The sequence below is a fragment of the Triturus cristatus genome, chromosome 7, assembly GCF_964204655.1.
Source record: "Triturus cristatus chromosome 7, aTriCri1.1, whole genome shotgun sequence".
Classification (NCBI taxonomy): Eukaryota; Metazoa; Chordata; class Amphibia; order Caudata; family Salamandridae; genus Triturus; species Triturus cristatus.
This window is the reverse complement of record NC_140590.1, coordinates 1,247,472,344-1,247,493,830: the sequence shown is the minus strand read 5'-3', so window position 1 is coordinate 1,247,493,830 and position 21,487 is coordinate 1,247,472,344. Positions and strand designations below refer to the sequence as shown.

General features: G+C 45.5%; 1 protein-coding gene across 3 annotated transcripts in view; it reads right to left on the bottom strand.

Annotated features, from left to right (window-relative positions):
• The window catches only part of BCKDK (branched chain keto acid dehydrogenase kinase), a 172,098-nt gene that overhangs the window by 138,220 nt on the left and 12,391 nt on the right, over positions 1 to 21,487 (bottom strand). The window contains exon 1 of one of the 3 annotated variants that reach the window (XM_085618715.1): positions 19,177 to 19,356. The exons of 1 other annotated variant lie outside the window; for it this stretch is intronic. The gene's annotated coding sequence lies outside the window, so the exon portion shown is untranslated. Of the gene's footprint in view, positions 1 to 19,089; positions 19,143 to 19,176; positions 19,357 to 21,487 lie in introns of those variants that run through there. One more of the 3 variants, XM_085618716.1, reaches the window with a different exon arrangement.

Genomic DNA, 21,487 nt, shown 5'->3' with positions numbered 1-21,487 from the left:
GACCTTTCTGGTTGTGGGGATATATAGGACTTGTAGGTTCACCAAGAACCCGACAAACCCAGAGTCAAAAACTGAGCAGCAATTTTCAATGGCTTTTTATTATGTACCGGGTATATAGCAATAATTGTGGGAAAATGTATACATGGAAAAAAAAATCGGTATGAAAGACACCTATGTATTTCTGAAATGGGACCAGATTATAGAGTTTAGAAACAGTACATATTTGCACATTTTCGAAATTGGGAATACTCATACTAGCATGAGAATTATCTGTCATTTTTCAAAATGACTTTTTTTACACAACGTCTTTCATTTGGAAGGCAGAAATGCATCAAACATCAATAGGTAATAACAGTTGCTTTACAAATCTGAATTACCCTAAGTCTCCCGATAAAAATGGTACCTCACTTGTGTGGGTAGGCATAGTGCCCACGAAAGGAAATGGCTCAAAACCAAACGTGAATACACCACATTTTCAGAAGGAAAATTTACCCTTTTTTTGCAAAGTGTCTAGCTGTAGTTTTGGAACACTAGCTCTGCCGGCACCTAGGCACACCTAGCAAACCTACACATTTTTGAAAACTAGACACCCAGGGGAATCCAAGATGGGGTGACTTGACTGCCTCCCACCAGGTTCTGTTACCCAGAATCCCTTGCAAACCTAATAAATTGTCCAAAAAAACACATTTTCCCCACATTTCTGTGGTGGAAAGTTCTGGAATCTGCGTGGATCCACAAATTTCCATCCACCCCATGTTCCCCAAAATCTTCCCAGAAAAATGGCACCTCACTTGTGTGGGTGGGCCTAGTGCCCGCGACAGGAAACGGCGCAAAACGCAACGTGGTCACACCTCAATTTCGCAGTCAAATATGACCCTTTTTTGGCAAAGTGCCTAGCTGTAGTTTTGAACCCTAGCTCTGCCGGCACCTAGGGAAACCTACCAAACCCACACATTTCTAAAAAGTAGACACCCGGGGGCTTCCAGAGAGGTATGGCTTGCGTGGATCCCCCAACGTTTCCTTACCCAGAATCCCTTGCAAACCACAATTTTAGCAGAACAAAATCCCTTTTTTCACACATTTTTGTGTGGGAAAGTGTGGCATCACCGGGCTCACACAAATTTCCTACCACCCAGCATTCCCACAGGTCTCTCGATAAAAATCGTGCTTCACTTGTGTGGGAGGCCCAAGTACCCGCGATAGGCAAGGGCCCAAAACGTAGTAAGGCGACATCAAAATTGCCTATCTGAAAACCACCTGGTTTTCCAGGGGGGGGGGGGTCACCTGGGTTTTTGGCCCCGTGCTCGGCGGCCATCTAGGGAAACCTACCAAACCCACACATTTCTGAAAACTAGACACCCGGCAACACCCAGAAACAGTTCAACAATGGCTGAGGTTTGGCAGCATGTCCAAGGTACACACGTCTTACAGAACAGACGCTGCCTGCTCATCTCTTGTATCATGTGCTTTTTGTTGGAAAGCAGAACTGACCATGTGAAAGCCACCACCTGACGGACGAATTCACCTGAAGAGGAGTGCCATTGGGCGGGGGCCTGTGCTGAAAAGAAAATGCACTCTGCTGTGATTCATTTGTCCCAAAGCCTAGGGTTAACCTGGAATTTGAATCGACAGCTAACCTAGACCAACAGCCCTGAGGGCTGGATAAAAGCTAGCAACCTCCGCATTGCCAGTGTTCACCTTCTGGAGAGTCCAGCACATCTGCACACCCGTGTAGATTTAGGCGAACACTGGAGACAGAATCCTTGGCAGTCTAAGAGTACAAATATTTCTCTAAGAGAATAAACTCTGCTGAAAAACCTAGTAGAGAATTTTCCAGGTGTTGAGAGAACTTCCTATGTCCAGCAAGAGGCAGGATTCTGTGCCATGAGGAGGTCAAAGAAACGGAGCCTGCTGACACTGGAAGCCCGTGAACTTCTGCTCCTCACAATATGGGTGCTCCTTAGAGGGAGTGCCTGAAGCTGCGTGCTTTGCTCTGTGAATTCAGTGACAAGCACCTCTCTCACGCCCAGTTACTACGTAATTAATTCAAGAGCTTAGGAATCAGGACATGCAGATCAGCAGCAATAGAGTCACTAAACCCAAGGAACGTGATGCTCAATATCCGGTTGGTACAGTTTATGGATATATTCACGAATATTGTCAAATCTAAAAAGGACATTAGGGGTTCCAAGTGCCGGTACAAGGTAATCGGGGAGGGACAAGAGCAAAATATTTAATCCCCCATCCCATTTAGATGCGGGTTTTGGCCACTACAAGCCTAATAGCACACTGCCCTGTGTAGACGTGCCACCTGTTTCGCCTAATGGGCGGTTGCAAGTGGTATCTCAATCCCTTATCCTGCCATGCGGAGGTTATGTCTAGAAGTAAGTGTCAAGAGTAAAGAGGTTATAATTCCCTACCCTGCTTAGAAGCGTTGGACACTGCACCTCAACATTACACCTTTTAGCACAGCTGTGCCGCACACTTAGGCCTATGGTGGGCTGCTAGGGGCATGGCAATCTCCTACACCCCCGCCGCATACTAAGGCCTCGGTGGGCTGATAGGGGCATGCTAATCCCCTACCCCGCCTTGCTGATGTTGTTGCACTGAGTGATAAGTGAAGCCTAAGGGAATTATAATTTTGACTGTTAAATCTTGCCAGGTGTCCTGTCCCTTTGGTCGGTGGGGCCCATCTCTCTGCATTTGATGTACAAATGCACCTGACACTTTATGTATAGTGGTCACCTTGCTTCGAATAGGCAGTGGATGGGTGTTTACGGTGGGTGTGCGAAGATCGACAATGCCCCACAGCTTGAGTATGATCTTGGGGGCTACATGGCCGGAGGACTACAGCCAGGGGCAACGCACTTTATGGGTATTACCTATGCATGCCTCCTCTAGCCTTTTTTAGGGAGAATGTGGGTTTTATCATGAAATGTCCTGTTGACTTTTATATCCGGATTATTTTATTACTGGAAATGTAATGTTTTTATATTGCTTTCATAATCTTGTAAACATGTTAGATACACACTTTGTACATGATTATGGTTTTAATTAACTAATAAACTATATTAACCAATCAGTGCTGGTGTGAGCCTATGCTACACCCTGTATTGCTGCTGACGAATTAGCAACCGATCATTGAGCGAAGCCTGTGAACACTTCTTCTGCAATAACTTATCATGAGAGGCCTGTCATCTGGCACCCTGCATTTGCATTTCTTCAAAGGCAAGTGACCATGAGAGTCACTGAGTCCATTCCCTGCATATTCTGCAATTCAACAACTATTGAGAATGCCGCGAGGCCTGTACCTTGTATCTACTGCCATTTCGTCTGAGAAAATAATGAAACAGCCAACAAGGGGATCATTTAAAAAAAGGTTTTCACTTAATAAATGAATTTTTGTGTCTCAAAAAGAGGACATTCAGATTCCATCATGAATTATACGACTCAGTAAAGTGAAATAGAAGAACAGATTGGAACTTATCCAGAAAAAAACAGGCATGTGTGGTATGAATTTACTAGAAATAAATTATTTTATGATACAAGTCATGATTAAGAAAAAGACATGGGGTACATATTTGCAAAACGTCATGCAAAAATCATGTCCGGCATAGACAACTTATGAAAAATGTAAACCATGAACCTAAGTATGACAAATCTACTCTTTCCTAAGGCAATATGTGTATCCGTATGATAATGCTGTTCAAACTTGTAGTTATGGTTCGTTAATGGAAAGCCTTTATTAGGGTGAGTCTTCTAAGGATATGTTGTAAGCTCTTACTGCACTAATGACAATGGTTCCAGAGTGAAAATGTGTACACATGATGTGTTTGCAAAATGTAACTGCAGAAAATGCGCCCTTCCCTGGTCCATAATATGGTACTGTAAACTGCCAGCCAAAGGCTTTATGCTGCAGGGAATTTGGTCTACTTGTCCCAAGGACACAATAAATGTGAACTTTTGTTGGCCTGGTTCCAAAAACAATATGTCCTGGGATGTCAAAAAGCAGAAAAAACAGCAAACTGAAAAAACATATTGAATTATCAGAGGAAATGAACGCTTTGGGGTTTTTCTATCCATTGCCGATGTGTAGAGATGCGAAGTTTCACGTATTTTATGTGATGCATTCAGACAATTCTATTCATATATAGCGGAAAGAAAATTGCGCTCTGCGTTTCTTTCCTTATATCATTTCGAATATAACCTTAAAAATGTTGCCAACCGAAAGAAAAAAATGAGGGCTGGGTGAAGGTGCCACAAATGACAAGAGATAAACTTCCCTGTGCACCCATAATGCACAGACTTCGATAGCCCTAATGCACTACACCCAGAGTGCGCCACTTATGCTCCCATGGTGCACATCAGGGCCGGCTCTAGGCATGGGCAGTGTGGACAGCAGCCTAGGGCCTAGCACTCAGCCCACCAGCATGGTGGCCCCGCACCGGTGGTGTGTCCTCTTGTTTCCCTGGTTCTCCAACTGAAAGAAAGGTGTCTCCTTGCAATTAGGGTCCATGGGAGGGGACCCCTCCCCAGGCCTCTCAGGGATGGTGTCGGAGCCTAGGGAAGGGAGACCCTTCCTCTTGTCCCGATTGCAGGAGACCATTCAGAGACACTGCCGGATGCCCATTGTCCAGCATTTTAGCGACCCACAGTTTTAACTTCCAGCCCACAAGCAATCCCCACACCTTCAGCCCGATAGGAGCTGTAAAAGAGGTGCTTTTAGGAGGCTGGGAGGAGGAGCTGTGGACCAGGAGGAGACTGCACAAAGCAGCTTCCTGAACTGTGTCACTTATGTAAATTAGAGGGCCTCGCAAATTCCCTTTTGGCCCGGCCCCCCCAAATCCTAGAACCGGCCCTGGTGCACATCACCTTCCATCTGCGCTGATAGGAGACCTAAGGTACAGTCTGTAGCACAGCACCCTGTTCTGCGTCACGGTACAGTACTGTGTCGTTAACTGCAAACCGGTATCTTTAACTGCTACTCTGTGCGCGTGGGAGCCCGCGGGTTGGTGGTAATAAATTGGCTGTAGGTGTACTGATCCCTGCCCAGGCTTTGGGTGTGCTTGGGTACTCATACACTGTGTCTGAGTGCTGGCACTATACAAAATTCAAATCTATTGGAATTGTCAGTTTGTGGTTACACTAGTCAGCATCTTGGCCACATGGGGTCGTTTGCTACAGGGTCTCCGTTGTGGAAAGTAGTAGACAGTGGTTCTGCAGCCAGGGCTTTAAGTGGGCCAGGTCCTACCGGTTCTGAGCACGGCAGTTCTAAAAAGCAGGTGCTGAGACTGATCCCTATCGGGCTCTCGATTTTTATACTTACCATCAGGGCGAAAACCAAATTATTAACTTTGCAGCAGTACCACCCTTTACAGCCTTTGATGTAACTTCAAAGACTGCATTATAGTTACTTCATAGTCTCATCATTTCAAAACTGAAGCATTTTCAATATGCTATAATGTAACGAAGTCATGGTTGTTATTTATGTTATGCAACTAACAACCATTGACAGAGCCAATAGTACTAGCTTGTTGTAAGTGTAATGTTACTTGCTGTATTATATATCTGGATGTGATGACAGAAGCAGCAAATACCAGTCAGGTGCCACACTAAGCTAAGCACAGACTTTCAGTTTACATGTTTTAAGTCACGCCCGAAATTACATCGGCACGCCCCTTTGAGGGAAACCCCGCCCCCCAATTTTTTGGATCCCACTTAAAACCCTGGCTGCAGCTATACCAGTGACCAGTCAGTAAACGCCGCCACATGAGGCAACTGGTGTCACACCAAGTAAATTATAATATTGTAATCTACAGACAGACGAGGTGATCTCAAGCTATTAACACAATGCTTCTCTACGGCACGTGCCATCACATGGGGATGCAGAGACCGCCACGAAGGGCAATGTTTCTTAGCCTTGTATCATTCATTCCCTTTGTAACATGTCAGCTCGCCAAGCACTAAACTCTTTGAAAAATGGCAGCGCAGCACTACAAACTGCGACCTTCCAGAGGGGGTGCACACTTCAGCCCCATCATTCACTGTGACCTTCACACAGAACGGCTTAGCAGGTACAATAATCCGCTGAGCTATATTTGAACCGCACCCATAAACTTGCTGGTACATACACTTATGCAGCAGGTGCATTAACCCATAGTGTCCTTACCGCCTTGAAATGATGCCTAATTACCCAGTCTCTGGCACCGGCCAAATTCACAGAGTTGGGAGCCCAGCTCGACAGCCTTGAAGCTGCATAGATACGGCACAGGCACATGCTCATTGCACGGGCTATGCCACCATCATTCCTACTGGCCACGTTCAGAAACACCCCGCCCACACCTTCACGTGCCAGAAAAGAAAAATACCAACGGAACGCTCGGAGTTGTGGTTTTGGAGGAAACGGGGAAGAGGTTGAATGGCGGGAGGCGATCACAATAAAATCATGTGTGTAGAGGGTCAGTCAATCCGCCTCCTGTAGTGATGTGTTTATGCCACACATTTCTGGTTAAATCATTACACACTAGATCAGTGGGTTAATGCACTGATCGGTGTACATTATTGGTAAATTACAACCTGAACAAGTTAACTTGGGGGTTAGTGCACTTGTTGCAGGTATTTGTGACCAAGTTACTTTGCCACAGTATTCAAGCAAGCCTGGCTGAAGACAGCTGAAATGCCAGAAGCCGGTCCTAGGAAGCTTGTTTCCGGTTCAGGGAGGACATGGCTTGGCAGTTCGGGCTGGACTGTTCCCATGAGGCACAGGGTCAGACTGATTTGCATATGGCCATGTCTGAACTGGGGTGGCAGAGTGGTTTAAAGAACAGTGATGGATTAAACCCAGATCAGTTGACTGGGGGTGAGTGCTTGCAATGTTCAACACTCCGTCCATCATTTCCTTTGGTTTTTGCTTTGTTCGCCATATGTTGGCAGGGTATGCTCAGACGTGAGTCCCTTGCTCACTTTGCCACTGGATTCAAGCAAGCCTGGCTGAAGACGGCTGAAGTGCCAGTAGCCGGTCCTAGGAAGCTTGTTTCCGGTCCAGGGAGGACATGGCTTGGCAGTTCGGGCTGGACTGTTCCCATGAGGCACAGGGTCAGACTGATTTGCATATGGCCATGTCTGAACTGGGGTGGCAGAGTGGGCTAAAGAACGGTGATGGATTAAACCCAGATCAGTTGACTGGGGGTGAGTGCTTGCAATGTTCAACACTCCGTCCATCATTTCCTTTGGTTTTTGCTTTGTTCGCCATATGTTGGCAGGGTATGCTCAGACGTGAGTCCCTTGCTCACTTTGCCACTGGATTCAAGCAAGCCTGGCTGAAGACGGCTGAAGTGCCAGTAGCCGGTCCTAGGAAGCTTGTTTCCGGTCCAGGGAGGACATGGCTTGGCAGTTCGGGCTGGACTGTTCCCATGAGGCACAGGGTCAGACTGATTTGCATATGGCCATGTCTGAACTGGGGTGACAGAGTGGGCTAAAGAACGGTGATGGATTAAACCCAGATCAGGTGAGTGCTTGCAATGTTCAACACTCCGTCCATCATTTCCTTTGGTTTTTACCAAGTTACCAGTCGCATACCGGCAAGTTCTAGAAGGGGGTGGGGCGGTGTCATGCAACCGACGAATGAGCGAGCGGAGGGGGAGTTGGGAAGGGGCAGTTATGTGTGTGCCCGTTAAACTTCAGGAAGCTAGTATAGGGGGGGTTAAATCACTGCTGCAGAGTAGTTGTGTAAGAAGCGCAGAAAAAGAGAAGATTTGTTTTATACTGAAGAGAAACCAACAATTTCCCAGAACCACAAAGACATCTCTTTTCCTCAGGTTGTTCTCTCGTAAACTACACTGTGTTTAGATAAAGGTTGAATGACTACCTACAAGTAAAAAAAAAAAAAAATTTAAAACGAGCACAAAAAAAAAAATCAGTCTGCAAAAATAGTTCCTGGAAGGAGCCTGGATAATCATCCTTCGCGTCAGGACTTGTTCCCTTCCAGGAACACCCTCCCGCCTCGGCCACCGGAATCGGGCGGAGGCGGGCACAAAAACAGGCGAGTACATTATGTCGCAAGGCTTCAGTTATGCAAGGTTCAGAGGAACGGAACATACATCATATAGCGTGTCAGAGATAAAGAGACAAATGCAGCATTCAATTGGTAACCCAAACCACTCTAACTCATTTGAAACCATATCTCCAATCCTGAACTTTCCACATACAAATCCGTGATTTCAGATGCGTGAGTCTAACTAGCTCAATGATAGCAAAACAAAACTACAATACCCAGACTGCATTAGGCTACAGCTCAAAAGTCCAGGGCTGAAAACAAGTTCTGCAAGGACTTAGGGAGGGCAGGTCACCCTGTTTAGAAATGTGGCATTCTGTTTGACATGGGTGACTACCCTTCTTAAGCAACAACCACAATCCCAGTAAGGGTGAACCACAAAATGCATTAAATTAACCTATGCGTTATCCTCTGGTAGCTTTGCACAAAAGCAGTCAGGCTTAACAAAGGCAACGTTAAAGTATTTCTGCACCACTCCAACAAGAATGAAGATAAACAACACACTAAAAATAATCAACAAACAAAAAAATCCCACACCAACTAAGAACAAGCATTGACAAAGCCAGTAGATCTGGCATTGTCGTATATATCTCAATTGGAGAGGAACAACTTTGTGTGTGGAGGTGCTCCTGGAGAAAGAGCCGCATGCCTCAACTCATATTGTAGTCAGCCGATGGCTCAGGTGGGGTGGAGAGCTCCCCTTGATCAATGCTTGAGTGGGTTAAAAGAGAAAGATAAGGAAGGCAAGAAAGAAGGAAAGAATATTGTAAAAGAAAGGGAAAGAAGAAAGAAAGACATCAGGCAAGAGAGAAGGAATGAAAGCAAGAAAGAAGGAATGATGGGAAGAAAGAAGTCAAGAGAAAAAAAAGAAGGAATAATTCTTCTGAAAAATAATTTTTGGCAGGACAGTCTGAGTCACCACGCTCCATAGCCTAAGGAAATAGGTTCTCCACCTCTACCAGTTGAAACAAGATATATAGCTATATATATTTTTTTTAAGGTTTCTGCTTGGATAAGAGTACAGTCACTGGAAGAGCAAGTGAAGGCTATGGTTTCACCACCCTTTCACCTCTTCAATGAAGATTCTCTCTCACTATTTGTGAGGGACTAGTGTCAATGCAGACATTCTTTCGACGTTGGATTTCGCCAACTTGTTCGGCATCAGACTTCCAACCAGCTTCACTATACGGCCTCAGCGGGTTCAGAACTACACAATTTTGACCATGGGTACAAGCACTGAGTTCATTTTACTCATTGTTCAAAAATCGATCAGTGCTTTTGCATGAATGGTTAAGGACATGAATACAGGGCCCGAGGGGGCCCCGTTCCACTGTCTGTTTCAAATCACTACCGGGTCTGAGACCAGGAGGGGCATGGCCCACTTAAAGCCCCCGGTGGGGACTTTTAGGTGATTGTTCTCCAACTCTGAGACGGGAACCCTTGCTCTCTTGCAACTACCCTGTCATGGAAGCTTCGACAAAGCAGTGACAGTCCTACTTGTTCTGATACGGTCTTCCTCCTTTTGCTTCTTTTTCAAAACCCTGCTGTAATAGTGCCAAGAAGCCCGCAGGCCTATGTTATGCATCAAGTATCTTTCCTCACTACTTTGGAGGTCACAGGGAAAACATTGTCCAAGGGCAGGGAAAAATAGTTAAACAAAGTTAGACAGAGGACTTTCAGCCTGACAGTGAAAAACAGTAAGCCTTATTATTTACTGTGCTTACTAATGTCAAGAAACTGTTGTGATAAGGTAGTATGAGAACAAGTTATTAATAACTTGTAGAGTGGGCCACTGGAATTATGTGATTTTGCGGCAACGGCGTTTTCCGCATAAATATGGATTTGCCACATAATTCATCATTTGATAAGGAATCTGTAAATTTTTACAAAAACATTATTCCTAGCTCAAATGTATCAAAGTTATTTAAAAGGTGGCGACATGTTACTGCAAGGCCCTGTGTAAAGGTGAACTTGTCACCTTTCTGTTGCTTATTGCCGTATTTGGGTGTTAAACTGGTACTATTGAGGTGAAAGCTTTGCCCAGACGGTGTTAGTATACTTAAAAATAACACAATCATAAAGTAATACTATAAAAAGTGGCAATTTATGCCATATAATTTGCCTTTTTGCAGCATAATTTAGTGAACACTGATGCATAATTTGATCCACCTCTGCCGCATAATCCCAGCTGATCAAGCCGCCTGTATCAAATCTCTGTATGTCAGCTCAGCAGGCTAATGCGTCTGCTGCGCAGTTGGATGTGTAAACTGCCAGTTGCAGTTCCACTCGCCTTTGATCCTCAACAAGGAAGACAATGGAGACTCCTGAGTTGGATAACAAAGCATACAGCTTTCATGATAATTCTGTTTATTTGCGATATTCTCTGTATAAAGAGTAAAATAATATATTTGAAACTGGCTTACTTTTAATATACCCCAAAGAGAATATCTAACGCCACTAAAACGCCATTTTATACTGTGAAAAGGAACATGGTACGTGATACAGAGGATTTTTACAAAATGGCACTACATCGACTGGATAATGTGCACTGAAAGCAAACAGTCGTCTGCGCAGAATGCAAGGACGAAGGACTGACAGCGCGGTTAAGTTTAACCAATACAAATGTCTTGAAGGGATTCTTAAAAAGAACACACCTATCAGAATACATGACGAATTACTTATAAATATGTATGCTTCCAGGCCGAGGCGGTGAAAGAGTTGGCCTGGGGCGACTGCCTGAAACCGGGGCCATTGATGGCACCGTTGAGCAGGAGTCAGGTGCCGACACCCTGTGATCCCGACGGATTAACCATTTTAAAGCGGGGTCGCTGCGTCGCTCTGGTTGACCTGAACTGCCCGATTCCACCTAGTGGCTCTTTTTTCCTAAAGTTTTATGGTGGTTTCAATGTGACAGTTTTATAATTTCTTCTTTTCTGGTAAGGCTTTTATGCTGGCAGGAACCTACCTGCCTGTACCATTTTGGAGTGTGCGTGTGTTGGGGTGTGTTGGGGTGTGGGGGGGGGGGGGGAGCTGCGTGTGCTATACAGAGAACACGTCTTGCTCTCTTGCAAAGCGCTCTAGCGCCTTTGGTACAAGTCTCTGCGCTATAGAAGATTGCAAACGTGATGCGTGAGCGCGTGTTATAGGGAGAAGTTGGAGAACACGTCTTGCGCTACCGCCATTGCGCTATAGAAGATTGCAAATAATAAAAACATATAAAAGCACATGTTCCTGGAGCGCAAGTGCATAAGCACCTCTGGCTGCGTCCAGTGCCCGCTGAAAGGCCGCTGCAGTGTTGCTTTAGGTGCTCGCCCTGGAGGGCGTGAAGCCTTTTGTGGCAGTTCACTGGTCGGCCTTGAAGTTTGCACTGTGCGTTTGTAAACAAGAGGCTCGGCCTTAAGGTGCCCACGGTCAAAGCAAACTGGGAAAATAAAGACTTCACTACTAGGCACGCGACATGGCCGGAACCAGGGCTTTAAGAGGGATGAAAAAACTGGGGGGTCGTGTCTCTCAGAGGGGCGTGGCCGATGTAATTAAGGACGTGGCTTAAAAAGACCTCAACTAAAAATCTGCACTTAACATAGTGTGCTGCCTTACTGGTATTTTGCTGTTTCTGTCATTGTATCCAGATATATAATACAGCAAGTAACATTATACCTACAACAAGCCAGGACTATTGGCGTTGTCAATGATTGTTAGTTGTATAAGATAAATACGCAACAACTATGGCTTTGTTGTATATAATATTGAAAATGCTTCAGTTCTGAAATGATGAGACTGTGAAAGAACTAAAACGAGTCTCTTTGAGGTTACATCAAAGGCAGTAAAGGGTGGTACTGCTGCAGAGGGAAGATTTTTTTTTTTTTATCCCCGAGGGCAAAAATGGAGAGCCCGAGAGGGACCCGTCTCATCACCTGCTTTTTAGAACTGCCGGTGCACCCGGCCCACTTAAAGCCCTGGCTGGGATAAAATGAATCCAAGCTAGCAGAGCTGGTGGAGATCCTCATCTTGTGGAGAGTCGCTGGTCCTAGGGCCATTCTGTCCAGCAATTGTGTGTCTTTAGAGTAACCATCTGGCACAGGTGCAACTTCAGGACAGTGAGTGTAAAAATTCATCGCAAAGGGTCAAAATTCGGGACAGAAGGTCCAAATTTAGGACAAAAATAAGTAAATAGACAACTAACTTAAGCACACGTCAAAATAAGTTTATATTAGGTTGAGACAATGGTGCACTTGCCTTTCTGTCGCCGCTTTTGGCTACTCTGGCACCCTTTAGCCCCCTCTGAACAGCTGCATCATGGTGATTATTCTGCTGTGTTTCTTTGTTCTGTCTTATGCTGACCTGAGAGCCACAGATCAAAGTCAGAAAGGGCCAGGAAACAGTTTTATATGACCATGTGACACCCCCCTTTAAGCAGATATAGCGGGTGCTTGACTACGCCTTCGGCCAATTGTCATTCTTTATGCGATAGTCATCCACAGTCAGAACGACAATGGGCCTGTCCACAGACTGAGCGAGGTCGGGCAGGGGCTGCTGCTGCCCCTAGAGTTACAAGAGCAGTGGGAGCTGGCTCCGACCATCAATCGTCACAGGGGAACAGCACAGCTTGATGCCATCCTCAAAATTACGGACAAAAGGCATACGTGAAAGAAATCCTCACGGACAACGGACATGAGGCCCAAATAACGAGCAGTCCGTGAAATTTACGGACAGTTGGTCACCCTACGTGGAACACCCGGGGCGACCCATGCTCAACAGGCCATGTCTCTTCACCCGAGAACACCGTGGCATCTTTTCACCACAGGTGTCTAAAATAAAGAGAGTGGAGCAATAGAATGTTGCTGGGATCGTACAGCTGGAAGATCGGTGTCAAGGGCATGTGAGGTCATCGAGACCCGATTGCAGACTGTGCTGATCCAGCCTTAATTCGCATGAGGTACGTGCAGATTGTTTATGTGGAGAATCGTTAAGACCCAAGCAATATTTGCCTTACGTGGTATCTAAATTCCTAACAAAGGAGGAGTCCTCAAGTATTTCCATCCATATGTTTTTGGAAACCGAGATTATCCCTGCTGAGAGCAAACCAAGATTTGTAGTGAAGGCATAATGTTTTACCTAGGCCATGTGCGAGCAAAGACAAGGAAGGACTCTGGAGGTACTGTCATTGAGAACTGAGCAGTCCACAAGGCAGGGAGGGGATTCTTATAGAGGTAACCAAAGGCCATAGACAACCATTAATTGAAAGTGCATAATGACACTAAGCCTGTAGTTGCTCGACACAGGCCCAACATCACAAGTAGTTAAGGAAGAAGAGATCGAAATGTGACTTGATGCGTCGTTGTGGCCCATGAAGTGGAGAAGTGTGGCTCAATGGTTAGAGCGGCAGACCCTGATGCAGAGGTCTGGCCCGGACCAGGGTTCAATTCCCACCTCGGCAGGTCTTGGGCTCAGTTTCCCCGGACCCGATAATTCTCGCCTCGGTGCCTATTCTAATCATGGGTCCCACTCTGCAACTCTGGGCAATAGCTTGCTTAATCTCCACAACGGCCCCAACAGCGCTAGGATGCCTGGCTTCACCTTGGGGGTGCCCAGGAGTTGGCACTTCACAGGGAAAGGCCAGGAAGGGTTCCACAGCGGTATGTGCACAGCGCCTGAGAGACCCTTTCGGGGGTGTGCGGAGCGCTATATAAATGCACTACATTTACATTTACATGAAGGACACAAGAAAAAAGCAGATGTAGGAAACACGTTATTTTAGTGTTGTAACAGTTTATTGGACTAATAACAGGTCAGTGAACAAGCAAGATTCTGAACTTCCTAACACTTTGGCTGATTGGCTGGTGTGGGGTAACTTCAGGTAAATGAGTGGATAATAATACTAATAATCAGAGCACAAGGTTCTCCGCCTCCCACGTTACAATCCTCTCCCTCCACTCGCCTCCATTTGTAACAGGGGTGGGATGGTTTTCCCATACGATGGGTGGCACAAATCCTTAATTGGAGGGTAATTATTTTGAGTGCTCGGAGCATTCTATTGTGTTGTAAAACAATATTAAAAACTAAATATTTATGCTATGCCAGTAAAAACCAAGAAGGCCCAATAAAACGTTATCTGAAGCAGGTACTGTAATAAACACTGATTCAGACATTTAATACCACAGTGCAAAGGTGAAATCACAGGTAAAGATCATAGTTGAGATGAGATGAAGGTTATTTATTACTCTTGAACTTCGCTGCACGCACCGTGGGCCTATGCAATGAAACTGTACTCTAGTCCTGCTTAAATACCCTGGTTTATAAACTCTGCACTCGATCAACAACAGCAGGGCATAAACCACACATGCGTTTGAACAGAGTGTAAAATGTTACTCATTACTATAGCTGGTGGGGTACCATAACCCCACTCAAAGATTTTCCTTTCGGAAGCCATGGCCCCTCTTCACACTCAAGGGTAAGAAACAGCATAATACCCTCTACCCACTCACCTATGAATTACCTACCATCTACACACATATTCACAATATACATATATTCAATGATTGACTGTTTTATTACACACAAAAAACAATGGTTTCAAGACCCATTTTGCATGTGGATGAGGTCGTACCCATGATTTATTTTTCATAGTTCGCAGATAAAACCATCATTCCCTTTTAATATGTATTTTACCCAATCTGAAATCTAGTCTATGTCCAATATCCTCCCCCACAGCGGATTAGACTGCAAGCATGATAAATCCATTTAAAAATGTCAGACCAAAACCATGCTGATGAAGTTTAATCACCATCCCCTTCATTAAAGATAAACACAATTTGAACGACTCTAATTGCTCTCAGGGAGGGTCCACAGACGAGGGGGCCAAGCAGTTCTAAGTGACGGCTCTACACCTCCGGAAACACCTGTCAAACAAATGCTCAGCCCATAAGAATGATGAAATTCAAGGCAAATCGAAAGACCTGCCTGCTTTTAACTACCCCATCCTCATTTCAAGTCTCATCCCCACTCATAAGCACGTTTCATAAACCTGTCCCCGTCAGTTCCGCTTACACAATATGCTTTACTGACAACAAACTGACAGAGGCAACATAACCAAGACTGCCCCAGTCATTGCAATAAACGGGCAGACAATGTATCACTACAATTAACAGCTCTAAAAGCCATCTACTAACCATCCAATACCAGCTACTATACCTCACCAATGGACACCATGGATTTAACCACAACCTGCCCTGTAAAAACACTGAACAGTCACGATGCGGATCACTCTAACCACCACCAGACCCATGCATTACATGTGCCTTTGTCGATGCTCCACTGTATAGAAGAAATTACGTTTTGAAGGATGCAATACAACAAACATTTACAAAATAGTGAATTAGGTCACTAGATCCCCAAGGTGGAATTTTTAAACCATAATGCTCGCTATTGTACCCTTCATGTAAAAATATTCTAAAGAATGGCCTCTCTCGGTGCTGTAGGTCCAATAATTGATTGAGAGCAATGTTCATTAAATCCTCTGCATCAGTGCAGACTTCTCGAACAGCAGGTTGGTGCACATAAAACACTCAGAAGTGTTTAAGGGCCAAACAGATCAAGTGCACATCCATTGCTGGGGCTCTCTGCTGAGACCAAGCAAGAGAGCAAATTCTGTGTCGCCAATAGGCCTTAGCACAAAGGGCTGTGGGTAACAGAGCAATAGGCGGACGGAGTGGGGAAGCAGCTTCAAGCACACATTGCCATGAGGTGGTTTTGTGAAACGGAAATTAAGTCAAGGTAGGCAACACAAATGTATTCCACCCTAAAAATTGGTGGCTGGGACTACTACATCCAGCCTCCTACTTGCCTGCTGGCCCTCCACATTACCACAGGTTTCCCCTCTTAGCACTTAAAGCTCCGACTAAGAGAGGCCCGTATGAAAATGGCAGCAGGCCAGACCCTGTGCTTGGGCTTTGCAGGCCACGCACTGGGAATTATTTCTATTGCTGGAGAAGAGGTGCTTTGCGTGGCACGATTAGTGCTACCGAGGTACGAGTGGCACATTCAGGACTGGGAGTCAACGGAATCTTGGACTAACGAGACAGGGCCATGGAAACTACCAGAGCGCTCGTCAAGGTCACACGGGATAAAGGGACGAGACTCGAGATAGACTGTTGATTGGGAAACAACAGCGCTTCCCTGGTTACAGCAGAGGAGAGAGAGAGCCCTCCACGAGGTAATTTACTAATGAAAATAAAGGATCAGACCGGCTCTTAGTGGAGGGATGGGCAGCACACTGTTTTTGTGTATGGGAGAGGGACAGGGAAAACTGTGCCCTCGCTGCAGTAAAAAGTAGGCCTGTGCATCTTCTTTGATCACTCAGATCATACAAGACTTCCAAGAACACGGAAGGTCAAAACTGATGAGTGCCCTCTTCGGTATTGTTCAGGCGGAGACATGGCTGCCGTTTGAGTGGACACAGACTTTGTACCCTCTCGCCTAATTGTGCAGGCCATAAAGGACAGTGGTGCCATGTTTACATCTTTCCATAGAAAAACAGTTCTTACAGCCTTTGTTTTTAACCCCTTCCATGCTGCGCAGATTCCGCCGCTGTGCTGACGGAATCTTGCGCGGGCGGGGTCATGACGGAACGGTTCCGTCATGAGCACAGCTCAACCGTGACTCATGACGGAACCGTTCCGTCATGAGCACCGAAGGGGTTAATATATTATTTTGTTTCAACTAATGAATTGTATGTTTTTTTCCCTTAAACTGAATAGCCCACTATCTGTGAAATGTTTCAGTACCGCCACCACTACCTAGTGGAGGCAAGTTTCATAACAGTTTGAGTATTGACGAATGAGAAGCAACAAGCAAGATACTACTTCGTGATGGAGACTTGGCACAACCATCACATGACTCCAAGCTATGCGAATTAGTTGTGCATTGCTTTACCTCACCTTGAGCTTGCCTCAAAGTGCTGAGGCCTGGATAGAAGAGAGGTAAGGAGGGGGCAAGATGGAAGGAATGGGGAGAGAGCCTTGTAATCGTATGCAGATTTGTAGTGCACACTACAATCTCGTGGATATCCAGGCACTTAGAATGTGTGTCTCTAGTCACACCAAGTGGGACTACTTGAAAATCCAGGTGTGTAGAGGTAGTTCGTGAATTAAGTCATTTTCCAGAAAATAACAGCATCTACCTGGACGGGATGATAGTGCTTTGTGGTTAGCAAGCCTTAGACAAATGCAGTGAGACGTAAGTGAATTTGTCTCTTCTGTATTAAAAGATGAAGAGTAGAGCTGGATCTCAAATTCACAGCTTTAGAAAAGTTCTGTAGTTATTGTTAAACAAATCTGAAATTAAGTTTCCTCAACACCACTCAATGAGGATCTCAGCCAATGTTAGCTCAAAATTGGATTTCACACATTAGATTTATCTCTGGCTCTCTAAGTCATCACAGGGTCAAGTTCAGTAAGGTAGAACTATGGAAGAGGTTCCTTGGCTCCCTTTTAAAGAGGACAAAACTAAGGGCATTCTAGGTGTTGCAAAAGGGTCAGAGCCAGAGGGGACCCTCATTCAGAATACCAAACAAAACTGGTATTTTCACACCATTTACAAATTGTGCAGTCATTTTGAACTCGCCCACCTTATGTCCCACGGAAACTTCGCTAGGTACCATATGGAGAGCTTTGTGCAGAGGAAAGACTACAATTGAATAATAGAGCTTGCTGTCTTTTTTTCTCCTCCTTTTACGATGAACACATAATTCTATGGTGTCGATCCCAACATAATGTTCTCCAAGACCAAAAGAACATAGAAGCCATAGTATGAAATCTCAAAAGAATTCTCTTTATTATTCTTCAAAACATCAATGAAATAGCCCGGCCAACACGTTTCGTCCTCTGAGAGGACTTCATCGGGGTTTATGTATTTCTTTGCAGCAATAATACGTCGAAGTCTAAGTGTGGGGGAAGCAGTTCTCCCAGAGATTCTTGTAACACTCGTATTGCTCCTATATTATCGCAGAACAATAACTTAAGGCCATATATTAAAAATGCAACTTCATATCCACACCCAATTAGGTTCTGTAAGCTCAGAGCGGTTAGCACGACGCGCCACCACCTCAAGTACTTGACGGTGGTTTGGGACTGAAATTATTTAAAAAAATAAAATGCCAAAGCTGAAGGAAATCAGCTGAGAATCAATGCATCTCTGTTTTCTACAGGAATATCTTGGACTGAAACTACTGATATAGCATGCAGAAAGATGAGGGTACTTTAGAAGGTTTCAACTGATGCACCTGCAGAGCTCTATTTTCCCACCAAATTTGTCCTTGAATTTTGAAAGCACGTTTTCTGCTTTGTAATTTGGACTTTTATCTGTATCCCATTAAGAAACCACCACAATGCACAGCATGCAAAGTAAAATCCTGGCCTCTTAGTCATGCATTGCTCTAGGAAACTCAAGAGTCCTGTATCTGCTCGCACCCCATTCTGCCACTGCAAAACCGCAACCCGCCCACCGTACAAGTCCAACCCATAGTTTCCATCCAACGTCAGACACTCCGAGGGTCACTGCATAGTGCAGAGTGTACCCAATGGCCCCTGCTAGCCTAGAGCCTCCACACAAGTCACTGCAATACTCGGAGCCAACTTGATGGGCCCTGTACAGGGTGCAGTTTTCCCGAGTATCTTGCACAGCTCAAAGCTCCTCTGGTATCAATAGACGAGATCCCTCCCAAACGTTTGGGAGCGGGGAGCATGAACTAGAACAGCCTGCACATTGGCACAACTAACTCCTAGGTTTCTACGCCGCTCCATGTCCACAAGGGACCTGCAGGGTTCACAGTCTCCATGAGGAGCCTAATTTGCTACAGGCCTTCTAGCTATTCGGAGATCACTTCCTGCAGGCTAGACCCCCCTAGAGCGCGCTGTATTACTCTGATCACACTTTGAATCGTGGCACTTTCCCCAAGCAGGGACCCTCCCCCCCCCTCCTATTTCCCCCCCACCCCCTCCCCGCACAGCCTTGCCGAGTGACCCTGCACCGCTCCAAACCTGCTAGTGGCACCACCAAAGGTCCGATCTTCCAACACAGCTTCAAATCCCTACAGCCCTCGCGCAGCTCGGAGCCCTCCCCCTTACCTTTACAGAGAGCCCCCGTACAGTACTGTTATCAGCTCCCAGTACAATCCCGTGGCGCGGGGTCTCCTCACAGCCAGCCTCCCTGGAAGCCCTGTGGCACATGCTGTTTATGAAAGAACGTCACCGCTGGTACAATATGTTCTTCCCCGACCCGCGAGCCAAAATTAAACAAGAACTGTCAGGGTATGGGGGCGTTCCTTGCATGCCTTAACTCACACAGCACGCAGGGAGCCGACCGGAACACGCAACAACACGAGGGGAAAAGGTGCATACAGTCAAGAAGAGAGGTTGGGAATAAAAATAACTGCTTTTGTATGCCCGACTAGACAAGGTTAGCGACTGCGAATAGTGGGGGCTTAATACAGAGCTTGTGGCACCCTAAGAGCTCTCACGTATCCTCGGTCCCGTGCGTGAACAGCCTACCGAATCCAAGATCTAAGGGGCATTTTGGGGCTTCGTGTCCTCTTTTACTAATGGGATTTAAAAAAAACTAGAAATCCCACCACGCACACATAAAATATTAGTCTGGCTGAGGTACTAATGACTGGAACTAGGAAACTGGAGAGCTCTGCCTATAACAGATGTATTGATTGACACTAAAGCTCATTCTACAAGCAGAAGGATAGTTTAAAAAAATTGTATCTTTCATTTACACAGGAGAACAGATAAAAAAATTAAAAAATACATTTATAGTACTCAAGCTGTTAGGCGCAATAATACAAGTAAAATAGGGCTCAATGACCAATGTAAACGCTAAGTGAAAGGTCTGAGTGTCCTAAAGTGTGGTTCTGAGAGCCCTACGTCTCAGGTGTTTCATTCTGGCCTGTGTTTACAACGTTCGGGCAAGTGTACTAGATACGGTGTTACAATACAACAAGGTTGCTACTATACAGCTACTTGTGTCCCTACTTCGTCAGTGGCACTGGAACTGAGTGCAAGGCGAGACAACTCAGTGAATTGCTGCCCTGAAGCGGGAAAATCGATAAATAAAAAAGAAATCACTTTGCAGTGACAATTGGACTTCCCTTGATACCTATTAGCTTTACTAAGGGTTTTTAGCCATGCTCCACAGCATCCCGACGCTGTGCTACATCATGGCAAAATATTTAGAAATCAGATCTTGAAGCAGACAGTCATGACATTTTATAGTCATACCTACAAAATGACACAGTTACTTTTTTTTCATTTTAGTTACCGATCAGAGTTGGATCGGTAACTAAAGAAAAAATGCACAAAAGAGTTCTTTTAAAAAAAAATAAGCGGATGGTGAAAGTAACGAGAAGCAGGTTTAGAGAAGCAACACTTGTGCGGTGGAAGAAATGGAGGCGCAGATGGGGGTGGAAGCAAAACAGGGTCAAGGGCAGTGCTTTAAATGGGAAAAAATAAGTGCAGGTACTTTTAAAATGAGCTATGAATGTAGCAAGTGGGCGGGCTATGGGTGGGGCTAAGGACAAGACATTTCTACTATGTGGCCGAATACTTATATATTCTTGAGTGCGCACTCACAGAAACAAGCAGCAATGCACACACAAAGCATTCCAAGAATGTCCTTTAAAATACCTCCCTAGTGTCTGGATTCCCTCCCTCTTTCACTTGTTTTTCTCTCACACACACACAAACATGCGCGCACAAGCAGGCAAACACCCAGACACACACAAGACAGGCACCCACAAAAAAACACTCAGGTGGGATAAAGGCCATCTTACACCCGTTATCTCCCATGGCTTTCTTAATTGCTGCTGTCAGCGGGATGCCTGGATTCGAGTGTGTGCACAAATGCACACCATGGTGTGAATGTGATTGACAGCATAGGGCCTGAATGGACCCTGCTCTGTCAAACAAAGCGTGGTGGTGAACACAGGACATTATGCAGATGAGCCCTGCTGAATTGTTTAAAAGGTGGCTCAGCTTGGGCTAGAGGCCCTTTGGCTGTCAGACAGCCTCGTTTGTGCGCATGAGCCAAAGCAACAATGACCCTACCTTTGATGAGTACCCGTACTCTCCTTGGCAGCAGAGAAGTGCCGGTACTCAGAGCAGTAAAAATGAGAAGTGCCGGTACTCAGTCCCGGTGAGTACCGGCCCATTTAAAGCACTGGTCATGGGGTCAAAACAACATGGGGGTGCAGTTGCTGGCAGAAACATGGAGGCAATCAAACGGGCAAAAGTGAGCAACACGAAGGTGGAAGTAAGAAAGCACTTGGGGAGAAGGCAACACAAGAAGTTGGGGAGACACACGCAGGAGAGAGAGAGAGACAGGAATATGAAACACGGCGGGAGGAAGAGAGGCACACAACACTTTCACTCTCGTTGA